This window comes from Saccopteryx bilineata, chromosome 2 (assembly GCF_036850765.1).
Source record: "Saccopteryx bilineata isolate mSacBil1 chromosome 2, mSacBil1_pri_phased_curated, whole genome shotgun sequence".
NCBI classification, from domain to species: domain Eukaryota; kingdom Metazoa; phylum Chordata; class Mammalia; order Chiroptera; family Emballonuridae; genus Saccopteryx; species Saccopteryx bilineata.
In genome coordinates this window covers 327,317,968-327,332,404 of record NC_089491.1, presented here as the reverse complement: position 1 = coordinate 327,332,404, position 14,437 = coordinate 327,317,968, and positions in this window count along the sequence as shown.

Below are 14,437 nucleotides of genomic sequence, written 5' to 3'. Positions count from 1 at the left end.
AAGATTCAGAAGCTGGACTGTGCAATGCAAGTGTCTCCAATCTTGTGCCATGTTGCTGCAGGCCTGACCATGGCAAGAAGTAGACTGTGGAAGAGCTAAACCACCTCATTTCACTAACCTAGCATGACATTGACCAAATGCAGGTGGTTCCCAAACTTTGTGACACATTAGAATCACCCAGGCCTGGCCCTGGCTGGTTGGCTCAGTGGTAGAGCATTGACCCAGCACGTGGTTCTATTCTTGGTTAGGGCACACAAGAGAAGCAGTCATCTGCTTGTCTACCCTTTTTTCCTCCCCATTCTCTCTTTGCCTCCTGCAGCCATGACTCAAATGGTTCAAGCAAGTTGGCCCTAGGAGCTGAGGATGGCTTCATGGCCTCACCTCAGGCGCTAAAATAGCTCAGTTGCTGAACAATAGAGTCAGCCATGGCCCCACTGGCCCCAGGTGGGCAGAGTATTACCCTGTAGGGGGCTTGCCAGGTGGATCCAGTAGAGCAGGGGTCTCCAAACTTTTTACACAGGGGGCCAGTTCACTGTCCCTCAGACCATTGGAGGGCTGCCAAATACAGTGGTCCTCTCACTGACCACCAATGAAAGAGGTGCCCCTTCCAGAAGTGCAGTGGGGGCTGGATAAATGGCCTCAGGGGGCCGCATTGCGGCCTGCGGGCCATAGTTTGGGGACTCCTGCTAGAGGCACATGTGGGAGTCTGTCTCTCTGCCTCCCCACCTCTCACTTGATTAAAAAAATAAAAAAGAATCACCCAGGCCTCTTCTCATAGCAATTAGATCACAATGTTGGGGGGAAGTGAGAGTAACCAAGTATGTGGATTTTTAAAGATATCCAAGTAATTCCAAATGCAGCAAAATTTGGGAACTACCGACCAATGCTCATTTTGGAAGTCTCAGCCTATACCGGTTCTATCATCCTAAATTTCACTTAGGAGCAACCATTGTGCAGAAGGTTCCTGAGCTAGATAGACATTTAGCTACAGGCCAAGACTACTGCCTATTTGTGGAAATTGTCTCCTTTTCCACAGCAACCCTCCCAAAACAACTACTACATATGTATTATTTAAACAATGGGCTGCAGCCCTGGCCGGTTGGCTCAGTGGTAGAGCGTCGGCCTGGTGTGGGGAAGTCCTGGGTTCGATTCCCGGCCAGGGCACACAGGAGAAGCGCCCATCTGCTTCTCCACCGCTCCCCCTCTCCTTCCTCTCTGTCTCTCTCTTCCCCTCCCACAGCCAAGGCTCCATTGGAGCAAAGATGGCCGGGCGGGCGCTGGGGATGGCTCCTTGGCCTCTGCCTCAGGCGCTAGAGTGGCTCTGGTTGCAACAGAGCGACGCCCCGATGGGCGGAGCATCGCCCCCTGGTGGGCTTGCCGGGTGGATCCCTGTTGGGCGCATGCGGGAGTCTGTCTGACTGTCTCTCCCCATTCATTTCCAGCTTCAGAAAAATACAAAAAAACAAACAAAAAAAACATAACCAATGGGCTGCACACAGTTGAATTGTATAATGGTAGCAAAGATTTTCTGGCAGTGGAGCAATCTCGGCTGAGTGTATAGAAGATGGAGAGAAGAAATTGGCAATTGGTAGTTACTTTGATACTGCTAGACAGCCAAACAGAAAATTAGTCCAAAAAACTCCACTTTGGGACCTCATTATCCCATTTGACTGTCTGCCATGAACAAATTAGTCACCAAATTGCCTCTCCACTTGTTCCCTGTACTCAGCATGTTACAAATGAAAACACTCATTGTGGAAACTTCTCCTTTGGCTGTCCTTTGTAAAAGATAAAAATTGAAGAGGATCTTATGTCTACTCCAAGGCGACGCCTTTATTTTACAGCTGAGGAAAATGAGGCCCAGGTTGCTGCCTTACTCTCCCAGCAAAACCACTGGGCCTTCAGGACCTCCTGCCACAGCCTGCTGCCTGGGGCAGTAACCTGGGGTTGGCACTGTGTCAGGAAGGAAGTGTCAGGAGGCTTGGCAGTGGCGCTCCAGGGAGGGACCAGCCATTGTGACACCCACCATGTTTGGCTCCCAGGGCAGGTGATGCATTCTGCCTGGAATGATCTGAATATAGAAAAATATTTTTTTTTAAAAATTTTAAATGTTGTCTGCCAGCGTGCTCACAAGATTGGCCGTTCAACAGATATTTGGCTTTTCTGTAGGAACACAGCAATGTTCCTAGTCCAGTGCTAGGAGGGCGGGCTCTGCTTTGGCCTCGGTTCCCACGGACCTAGGCATGCCCAGAGCACTGGGTGGGGCACAGCCTCGGACTGCTCTGCCCCCTCGGGGCAAATGAAGGGGAGGCCGCCTGCATGGCTTCCCAGAGCGCCCATTTTTGATCGATCCCACTTCTCTATTGCACCATGTTCCTACCTACACCCAGACTGCCTCCTAACGTCAATAACTTAACCCATAGCAACAAAAACTGTATTTGTTCTGTGAACACTGATATAAACAAGCCATTTCAGAATGGAGTTGGAGCAGCCTTGCACGTCTTACTCCTCAAACTTTCACAGTGTTTCAAATGAACACAATAACCTTTGGGCCAAGCCAACAGGCTATACAAAACACGGTTTGTAAAACTATTAAGAAAGCAGACATCCTGACTGTGCGGTTTGGAAATTAAATGCATCCTATAGAATTAGTGCCACCAAGTATGGCTAAAGAATTACTTAGCTTATTTTCACCAATAGAAATTCCTTCCTTCTCCTTATGTAATTACTTCCCTTTACCTTTTCAAATATACCCCTTGCCTTCAGGTCATAATCAGAATTCTTTGATTCCTGGAGTTTTTGATCTCAAATAAATGTTTGTTTCCTTTTGGTTTAGCTTTTTATTTTAAAATTTAACAGTTCTCCTAAGAACATCTACATAGAGGAGGGGGGAAAGGGACATTAATCAACCAAAATTAAGGTTTCCCCTGGAATTACCAGGAAAAATATAAATATTATTCATTTTACAGAAGTGAAACCTCCCTGGCTGGATCACTCAGTCGGTTAGAGCACCATCCTGATACACTAAGGTAGTGGGTGGGTCTGATTCCCCGTCAGGACACACAAGAGACTCAATGAATGTATAAGTAAGTAGAACACTAAATCAATAGTTCTTTTTCTCTCTCTATCCCTTTCTCTCTCTCTTTAAAATCAATCAATACATTTTTTTTTAAAAAAAGAAGTAAAACCTTACTGTATCTAAATATGACCAACTGGCACACCAGTTCACTAATGACTGTCTTACCAATAGATTTATTTCATCGCAATGCTAGAAACGCTTCATTTATTCCCCATGGTAAATACTGTACAATAAGGCTACACTATAGAATAGTCTATAATTGCATTAAATAAGATACCAATTGTGAAAGTCAAATTACAGGATTTGTTTGTACTGAACTTATGAATAAAACTTCTCGCCTTTTTTTCTACATGCAATGTCAATCTACATGGCTTTTCCAAAATGTGTCTGGGTGTAACTGGTTTATTTCTGTGCATTTTGTATTGGCTTCACCCAAAGGTGCTATATTGGATGCTGGAATCAGATAAGTTCTCTTTCCTGTGTCTGTATTTAAGCACTTATAAAACTTTACATATTTAAACTGTCCTCTTCTATTAATTCCCACACCCCTTCTCCCAAACCACAAATAGAAATCTTATCCTCCTGCAGCTGAAAATCCCCCCTTAACCTCATATTCTCCAGTCTTTCCGCCCTAGGAAAAGGCCATCACCCCCAAATCTTCTGAAATTTTATATCCATTCATCTCAAAACCACATCACAACATGTCAGAACCTTCTCTCTGTTACTCCATTTGGTGGCAACACATTTGTAACAGGACAAGAGACATCTCTATTAAAAAAAGATAACCCGGCCCTGGCCAGTTGGCTCAGCGGTGGAGCGTCGGCCTAGCGTGCAGGGGACCCGGGTTTGATTCCCGGCCAGGGCACATAGGAGAGGCGCCCATTTGCTTCTCCGCCCCCCCTCCTTCCTCTCTGTCTCTCTCTTCCCCTCCCGCAGCCAAGGCTCCACTGGAGCAAAGATGGCCAGGGCACTGGGGATGGCTCCTTGGCCTCTGCCCCAGGCGCTAGAGTGGCTCTGGTTACAGCGGAGCGACGCCCCGGAGGGGCAGAGCATCGCCCCCTGGTGGGCTGAGCATCGCCCCTGGTGGGCGTGCCGGGTGGGTCCCGGTCGGGCGCATGCGGGAGTCTGTCTGACTGTCTCTCCCCGTTTCCAGCTTCGGGAAAAAAAAAAAAAAAGATAACCCAAACTTGCTTTCATAGCATAGGTCAGCTGCATAATTAATGACTTTTTCCTTTCTGCTCATTTATTTATATGAAGGTGGACCCTGGAGCTCAGTCTAGAAGATGAGGACATGGGTGGAGGTGATCCTTCCCACGGCACATGAGATAGTAGCCAAAACCAATTACTTGGGTTAAAGGGAAGGATGACCCAGAAAGGCAGGAGAATATATGAATGATTGAATGAGTAAATCATGAAAGCATTCTTTCATTGCACACCTTTATCTCAACCTGAGATTTGGAACAAGAGATCTAGACACCAACCACTACTTATCAGATGCAGCACCAAGAGTAAATTTCACCCTGTCCCATTGTTAGTTCTTTAAACTAGACCCAGACACCTACACATCACAAATTAATGAAAATGAGCTGAAGTTTCACCAAGACTCTGCCTCCGGGAACCCTCTTTCCTTTTTTTCTGGCTTGTTCTCTATCTGGGTGCAGGCCCTTTCTTGTATAGCTTCAGCTTGGGAGTGATTTCAGTCCAGCCTTAGACCTTTCGGATCTGAAGTTAGTTCTTGGTCTTCCTAGCATTTGAATGTTGATTTTTCCCAGAGGTTTATCCTTTACTCATTATCTTGATTTTAGATGGGAATGTATTTGATTACTGTAGCTTTGTAATACGGTTTGAAATCAGAAAATGGGAGCCCTCCAGCTTTGTTCTTTTTCAAGACTGTTTTGGCTACTTGGGGTTCCTTGCTATTCCATACGAATGTTTAGTTCAGCTTGTCAATGTCCACAAACAATGTGCTTAATCAATATTAAAGTTAGATGTGCAAACAACCCAATTTAGAATTGGTTTTCCAAAGGTCTGAAATGAGCTGGTCGAAGACCCAAAACCAGAATGCAATCACCTAATCCCCAATCCAACCTCTTTGTTGCTATACCATGCTACTTTTCTAAGAGAGGACTGTAACATCCCACCCTAGAAGAAATGAGCATACAAAACCTCTTGACACTATTCTGCAATTAGAACTGAGCACCAAAAAGTTTGTGTAATAAAAATGACTTTTAAATTTCACTAAGCAAAATGTGTTAACATTTTTTTAAATTGATTGATTTTAAAGACACAGAGAGAGGAAGGAAGATAGAGAGAAGCATTCATTTGTTGTTCCACTTCATTGTGCACTCACTGGTTGCTTCTCTATGCTCCCTAACTGGGGATCAAACCCACAAACCTTGGTGTTTCAGGATGACACTCTAACCAATTGAGCTAACCAGCCAGAGCCTGTGTTAGCATCTTATATTCTGCATTATTATGGGTTCTTTGGTTATAAGCAATAGACAATTACATGGCCAACTGAAGCAAGAATGTTGTGTTCTAATAGAATCAAAGAAAAAAAAACTGAACAAATTTTAGAAAGGATAAGAACCTGAATGGCTCCTGAGATCCCAGCAACAACTCTCATAGAATGCATGCATCTCTGAGGAAGAAGGGGCAGGCCCCCTCTTCCCTGAGAAGGAAGAAACGAAAAGAATATAAGGAAAAGGAGCCAGAAGGGGTAACCGAGTCAGCCAGTGATAAATTAACTATATCCCATAGTTCACTAAACAGGTGCTTAGAGTCACCTTATAATGCAAAGCAAGAATAGCAGGATCTGTATGTAGCTATGACCAGTGATCTGGAGACCTTTTCCCCTTGCTGGTCCCACCGAAACTTCCCCTTCCCTCTCCTGGAGTCTTGGGAAACCTTAAACAAAGAAATCATGCACCCATTGCTTAGATACTGTAAAGGTGTATAACCTGTGAGAAATATAATTTGGGAGCCAATGTTTTGGAGCTACAATCTGCACGTGTTCCACTGGCTTTAATAAATCCTCCTTCCTCATTATAAAGTTGTCTGTGTGCCTATCCTCCATAGGGCTGCTTCCTGCTACATCTCAATGTGTCTCCATTCAAGATCCAAATTTCTGGGAAGAAATTCTGATTATCCTGGCTTTGATCATGTGCCCACACTTGACACCACAGGATGAGGTCCTATGACCAGCAGCTTTCTAGAATCACATGGAGAACTGGAGAAGTGGGGCCTCAAAGATGAGATGCTGCATGACTAAAAACAAAAGTTCCCACTCTAAATGCATTATCTCATTTAATCCTGACAACACGCCGTCCCCGTTTCAAACTGTGGTCAACCAAGAGTAGCCTCGCAGTCCAGATGCTGATACAAGCTCAGTTTTACTCTTCCCGTAGGATACATTTTGGTCAAAGCCATGTCCACCTTCCTTGAGTATCCAGAAAGTCAATTTCTCCTTGAACCACTCTTACTCTTCATTTTCTATTAGTTTTTCTCCAGGTACCAACCTTCTTCTCTGCTCCTGAGCTTATAAAGTTGATCAAAGTTTTTAGCTCAGAAACATAACATCTCAAGTCCTTTCCTACTCCCAAATCCTACCCTACCATAATGTAAGTTCTTTGAGGACACATTTCTTTCTAAACCCTCGATTCCCAAAACTGTGTTTGGCATCCAGTAGGTTTTCAATAAATGTGTATTCAGTAAATAAATTCCCATAAACATTAGATTGGGATAACTAAAAGAACTTTCTCCCAGCAATATTGATTGCTGTTGCTTAAAGACCACAGGGTATCTGAATGAGAAAGAAAAAGAAGGTGGAGACCGAAAATCCCATCCCACTGGAACAATAAACCACTGCTGGGAAGGAAGCCATCAGCCCCGTCTGGGAAGGTAGACGTGGTGCTTACGGAGTATGGGTGCATTAATGGATTACATCTGTACCACAAACTAACATACCTGAAATTTTAAATCAGAACTTGATGGAGAATGAATGAGGGTATGGGCATTTGGAAATGAAAAAAACAAATGTATCTTTATGATGGGGCAGAGAGCAAGACAATAGGAGATGAATAGGTTTCAAAAAGATGGTGCCACCAGCCAAAGCCATGTGACTGCCGCAGAGATTAGGCCAAGATACTGTCCTCAGCCAGTAGTAAGGAAGCCAAGTCTCAGAAAGGTGAGATCTCACTGATGTCAAACCACATAGCAGTCCTCCTCAATAGGGCCTCCTCCTCTCCCTGGGCTCTGAATTTATTTGCACATAGATAAAGTATTTTAGCAGTGGGAGGGAGAAACCAAAGCATAAAAGAGGTCATAATATTAACATGTAGTCGGAAGAGAGGAGAAAAGGGTAAAAACAGGGCATTCTAAAGTCCTGTAGTATTAGCTCTCTTAACCAAATGGGGCACAGAGCTCTTAAGAAAGCAGGAGTCACACACGGTTGGAGATCAGCTGAGGACTGAGTGACTGATGAGAGTAATAACTCAGAAAGAAAACTGAACAGCAGGCTCTGGGAGAGAGAGAGATCCCCACCGACTCAGCCAACTCATCTGGCTATAGGGACGACACACAGATACCAGAGGGGAGGGTGTCTCCGTTCTCCACAACTTGTTTGCTTCTAGACTTGGATGTTTGTCCTGAAAACATTTTTCAGCTAAGTACATGTGTAGCTTGTCCTTGTTTAAAGTATGACCTTTTGCTCTGCGATATTCTTGCTTCCTATGTTTTTATTACTGTTCTTTATTTCCATTTTTTTCTGTTAACATCTTAATGAATTCATTTTGTCAAATTAAAACTTACTCATAAGTAATCAAAGTGAAAGGATTTTTTCCTTTTCCTGCCTAGCAGTAGGAGAAACAGGAGGTCCACATAGCCTAAAGATTGGTTTATGGTGGTGGTAAAAATATATGGAGTCCTGCCTGACCTGTGGTGGTGCAGTGGATGAAGCGTTGACCTGGAACACTGAGGTCACCGGTTGGAAATCCCTGGCTTGCCCAATCAAGTCACATGTGGGAGTTGATGCTTCCTGCTCCTCCCCTTCTTCTCTCACTCTCCTCTTTCTCCTTCTCTCTCCTCTCTAAAATGAATAAATAAAATATTTTTTTAAAAAAAAGAAAAGAAAAAGGAATCCATGAAGGAAAGTGATGAGTGACAGCTATGGAGGAAGTAGCAAGCAGTTCATTGTGGTAAAATTGTTAAATAGAATAAGGATCTCAAGGTCTGGGCAGTTTGAAAATGTTATTTTTTGCTAAATGTTAAAATGTAGCACCAGAAAACAGGATTAAGTTGACAGAAACTCAACCTATGAAAGCAGCCAACTGCAAAGAAGAAATCAATATGTAATTGACCAAACCAAGTATATAAGCAATGACAAGTTTCCCTTCAACTGGCCTCAAAGTACTGGTACCATGTTCTGGTGGCAGGAGCCTCTAAAGGCAGTACCTTTGGGAATGGCTCTCAAGGAAGCAAGATTGCTAGATTCTTATATCTTTTTTATACAATGGGGAAGGGATATTTTTCTAATGTGTATATCACAAAACCACTAATTTCACTAATGGGTGAACATAATTTCCAATTTGTGTTATACTGACTAGCAGCAACTCTGGTGTTGTGGGAGAGAAAGCTATCTGCAGCACTTGTAACATAGCTCCTTCTGGGCTGCAGCCTTTCCCAAATATGAACACAGCCCTGAAATTGTCCATTTCTGACAAGCCTTAGTATTGAGCTCAAACTAAAACGTGGATTATCACACTGTCAAGACTGAAGTAAATTACGGTAAAACACAGATGTCACGACAGCCACTTCGGCTCATCCTTCATTCTTGAGACATGTACACATGACCTCTTGTAAGCTAAATCAGCTTCTCTGCATTTCATGCAAAGAGCAGCTTTCGGGGATTTGGAAGAGTAGGATTTTGGAGAAAGCAGGGCGGCCCTGGGTCAAGGTGGCAGCTCCACAGCTTGAAAGTCAGGTCCACTCAGCAGGCAGGACCCTGAACGTTAGTCCTGGCAGCATAATGGAAACACAAGTTCATGTTTTAACATACCAAACATGACTGTGTCCTTCCTCAGAGATGAACTCCCTTTCTGACTAGCAATTTGGGGCCACAGAGCTTTCTACTCTCTCTGTCATCTAAAATCATAATCTTGTCTCTGCAATCTTCCCATCCATTCAATCACAAAGCCAGTCTATTCTTCTGTTAATGGTGTCTCTCAAGTGACTACATAATTTGTGAGGCCCAGCGCAAAATGAAAATTGAGAACTTCTTTTCAAAAAGCCGAAAAAAGATACTGTTAAGGGAACTGAATGGTCCTTGCATGTCTTTCTCTCCCTGTCTGCCCTGCTGTGCTTATTTGTGATTTAGGGTAGCACCGCTCCAGGCAGGGTCACCTAGGTCCCCCCTCCCTCCAGCTGCTGGGTCATGTTTCAGGTCCCAGGTGGGGTCAGAGAAACCCTCTGCCCAAATCTTCAGTAGAGAGTGACCCACAAGACTGTAGCCTCTTTGTCAGGGCCGGCTTAGTACCTGGATGGGGGAGACGGACAAAGCTCACTCTGACAGTGTGGCCCACTGAAGATGTCCCCCCTGGCCCAGCAGCAGAGGCTTGGCCTGCAGACCCCTCCGTGGAATGCTGCAGGACACGTGCGCCCCCCTGCACTCCTCCCTACGCCTGCACCAAGGCCCGCTGGGCGCCGAGGGCGGCAGCAGCACAAGGGCAGGGAGGAGGATGTTGCACAAGGCTGACGATATTAAGGGGAGCAGTGAAGCTGGTGGCGGAGAACTCGTCCTGGGGACACAGGGAGCAGTGGCTCCAAGCCTGCAGAGCTCCATTGCCCTATCAGGTTTCACTTACAGACATAGATTCAAAGCTAAAATGATTAAGAATTTTAAGACAGAGTGACCACAGAGCATTAAACTCCAAGCAGGGGCCTTCCCAGTGTGGGGCCCTGTGATGGCTACCGTTATGTGTCAACGTGATGGGGCCACAGGCTGCACAGATACTTAGTCAACATTATTCTGGGTGTTACTGTGAGGGCATTTGGGGAGGAAATTAACATTTAAATCAGGAGACTGAGTGAGCAGGTTGGCCTCCCTAATCTGGGTGGGCCTCATCCAACTGCATGAAGCCCGACCAGATTAAAAAGGGCTGCCCCTGGCGTGCAGGGGACCTGGGTTCGATTCCCGGGCAGGGCACATAGGAGAAGCGCCCATTTGCTTCTCCACACCCCCCTCCTTCCTCTCTGTCTCTCTCTTCCCCTCCCGCAGCCAAGGCTCCATTGGAGCAAAGATGGCCCGGGCGCTGGGGATGGCTCCTTGGCCTCTGCCCCAGGCACCAGAGTGGCGCTGGTCGCGGCAGAGCGAAGCCCCGGAGGGGCAGAGCATCGCCCCCTGGTGGGCGTGCCGGGTGGATCCCGGTCGGGCGCATGCGGAAGTCTGTCTGACTGTCTCTTCCCCGTTTCCAGCTTCAGAAAAATACAAAAAAAAAAAAAAAAAAAAAGGCTGCCCCTCCCCAGTCTGGGAAGTTCCTCCTTCCTGCCTGCCTGCCTCCAGCCTGGGGCACGGCTTTGCCCTGAGCCCTCACCTGCTGGCCTTTGAACTGGAACCTCTCTCTGGGTCGCCAGCTCACTGACTCACCGTGCAGATCTTGAGACTTGTCAACTTCCGTAACAGCATGAGCCAATTATTTATATTATACTATTGGTTGGTTCTGTAGAGAATCCTGACCAGTATAGGCCTTATACGACTGAGCTTTCCCATATAAATCATTGTGGGCACCTCCCATACCCTTCGATTTCTTTTAACGCTCACCGTTGCCGGATGAGCGCCGAAATCCCTCTCCTCTGGCCGGCTCTGTGCCAGAGCTCCCCAGCTGGTCTCCCTGTCAGGTGCTGCCCTGCCAGCATCCCACAGAAGCAACCAATTAGTGCCATCTTCTGTTAAGAAACATCCCATGGCTCTTCCTCATCCTAAACCTCCTTTTTTTTTTTTTTTTTGCTTTTTTTTTTTTTTTTCTGAAGCTGGAAACAGGGAGAGACAGTCAGACAGACTCCCGCATGCGCCCGACCTGGATCCACCCGGCACGCCCACCAGGGGCGACGCTCTGCCCACCAGGGGGCGATGCTCTACCCCTCCGGGGCGTCGCTCTGCCCTGACCAGAGCCACTCTAGCGCCTGGGGCAGAGGCCAAGGAGCCATCCCCAGCGCCCGGGCCATCTTTGCTCCAATGGAGCCTTGGCTGTGGGAGGGGAAGAGAGAGACAGAGAGGAAGGAGAGGGGGAGGGGTGGAGAAGCAAATGGGCGCTTCTCCTATGTGCCCTGGCCGGGAATCGAACCCGGGTCCCCCGCACGCCAGGCCGACGCTCTACCGCTGAGCCAACCGGCCAGGGCCCTAAACCTCCTTAGTTGCATTCATCACCCTTTGGGATCTGGCCTCCATGTGAATTTCCCAGTCATAATTCCTTCATATCAGTATTTGCCCCAGTCAGCTTTTTTCCCTGCAGACTTACTTGGGTACAGTGGCCATTTCTACCACACTACCTTGGCCCACAGTATTCCTCAAGCCTGAAATGAAATCCACCACCTTTGAAGATCCATCTCAAGCTGTTTTTTCCTTTATAAAGCCCATGAGAAATCTAGCTAAAGCCAGTTTACAGAAGACCAGCCTTCTCATCTCCTGCACTTGACCCCTGCCTTCCCCTGTACTCATGCATTCCCTGTATCTACTGTCATTAAGCTTTGGCATGCATTCTCCCCCACCCTGTGATTACAAGCTATTCATAGATGTCTCGGTGTATGGATCCTCTTTCCTAGGACAGTATTCTGTTTCTGTTAGGCACTCAAAGTGCCTAATAATGAATGGATGAATTAATTCTTCTCAAAATGGTGAATTAATTATTGCCCATTGCAGCAGGTTGAATGGTACCCCAGTTAAGATACATTTACATTCCAACCCCTGGACCTTGTGAGGGTGATCACACTTGGAAAGAGGTTCTTTGTAGATATATTTAAATTAAGGAAAGTGAGATGAGATCATACTGGATTATCCAGGGACAAGTGTCTTTATAAGATGCGAAAGAAGAGAAGACACAGAGAGAAGAAGAAGGCAGGTGAAGAGAGACACATTAACCGGAGTGATGCAGCCTCAAGCCCCGGAGAGCTTGCAGCCCCCTACCGGGGAAGTGAAGCAGAAAGCAAAGTGGAAAGGAAGAATTCTGCCTTGAAGCCCTAGAAGAGATTTCTGTGTTGAAATCTTGATTTCAGAATTCTGGCCCCCAGAACGGTGAAAGAATACATTTTCATTTTTTAAGCCCTCTAAGGTTGCAGTGATCTGTCGTGAGCTGCCCTAGGAAACTAACAGACCCATCATCCCCTTGGGCTGTGTGTAGAAATCTGTCTCCATTCCATCTGTGTAAAACAGTAGAACCATTTTTATCTTAGAAGCTAAAGAGACAATGGCCCCGGGCTCCTTGTATAATAGGTATTTATTTGAATTTTTTAAAACGGCTGATGCAAAATCCCACAATTTCTTTCAAAAACTGACATTCAAATTCTATGTGCATTCACATGCAGTATTAAGAAATAAAAGAGAGATCTTGCAAATTTTTTACCTAGTTTCCCCAAGTGGTGACATAATGCAAAATGATAGTGCAATGTCAGAAGCAGGGTATTAAAATAGCTACAATCCAAGATCAAATCCAGATTTCCTCAGTTTCAATTGTACTCATTTGCGCGTGTGTTTAGTATATGTAATTTGATCACCGGTGTTGGCTCCTGTACCCACCAGCTCAGACAAGACTCAAAACTACTATTCTATTACCACAAGGGTCCCTCAAATTACCCCTTTATTTTGTAGATTGCTTTCAAAGAGACAGAGAACAAGAAAAAGAGAGAGAGAGAAAGGAAGAGAGAGAAGCATCATTTGTTGTTCCACCTAGTTGTACATTCATTGGTTCCTTCCTGTGTGTTCCCTGTCAGGGATCGAACCTGAAACTCTGGCCTTCAGGAAAGATGTTCTAACTGACTGAGCTCACCAGCCAGTCTCAGATTGACCTTTTATAACCACACCCATTTCCTTTTGTGCCCTACCCCCTAATCTTCTTAAGGATAACAAACTGGTGAATCTATAAGAAATTATGCAGAGTGAAAAAACTCAATTCCAAAGTGTTACGTGCTGTATGATTCTACTTACAGACCTTTTTTTATTAATTGATTTTAGAGAGAGAGGAAGAATGAGGGAGAAAGATAAACATCAATTTGTTGTTCCACTTATTCATGCCATCATTGATTGATTCTTTTAGGTGCCCTGATCAGCGAGCAAACTTGCAGCCTTGGCATTTTGGGATGACATTCTAACCAACTGAGCTACTCAGCCAGAGCCTATAACATTCTTGAAATGACAAAATTTCAGAGATGGATACCAGGTTGGTAATTGCCAGGGCGTGTGTATTTTCTTGAAAGTGAAATATATTTTAAAATTCTTCAGGGGACTCAAAGTTGTCCTATACAGCAAATTAATTGTATTCACTCAGTAAACACTTGGGGAGAGTCTCTGTGTTCGACACTACTCTGATGCTGGAAAGAGCCAATCTCTGCCTCAGGAGCTGCGCTAAGATGCCAAGAGCACAGTCTCTCAAATAGAATTATGCATTAACGCCCTTCGGTTAGGCAAAGGACCCACCATGTACGACAGGCTCCTAGAAAGATAGGATATGACTGAATAACAACAGTAAAAACAAACAAACAAACAAACAGGAAACTAAACAAAAACAGGGGTGGTGGTGATGAGGAGACACAATGGTGTTCATATAAGAAATAAATTCAAATTCTGTCTCCATCAAGGAACTGTGAGAGACTGTGAGAGAATTCGGCATGGGAGTCAAAGATTTGAGAAAGCAACAGTTTGGTTTAAGATACAGGTACAGACAGTTAATGATAAGCCATGTGGCCTCTGGACTCCTGGAAGAGGGTAAAAGGACCAGTGATGAACTTGAGCAGCTAGGCTATCTACTGGTGATGGAGATGTCACAGTGCTGTTGGGCTGGATGGAGGCAAGGGCGGTGAGGAGCCGTGCGGTGTCACAGGCTGTGTGTGAAGGGCAGCACAGAAGACAACTGAGCAATAAAACCCAGCAAAAATGAGTCCTGAACGTTTTAGAGAGTCCTGGACGACAGGTAGCCTAAACTGGTAAACAGATATTCCATCAAAGGCTTGCGTGCAGATCGGGGAAAAGTGGGGAAGAGCATTTAAGAATTCTCTGGAACCACATGTAGCATATGAGTTTCAGCTCATACATTAAACACTACACTAAATGTTCTCTATTACTTAAAAACAACAACCCAAATGCCACAACTC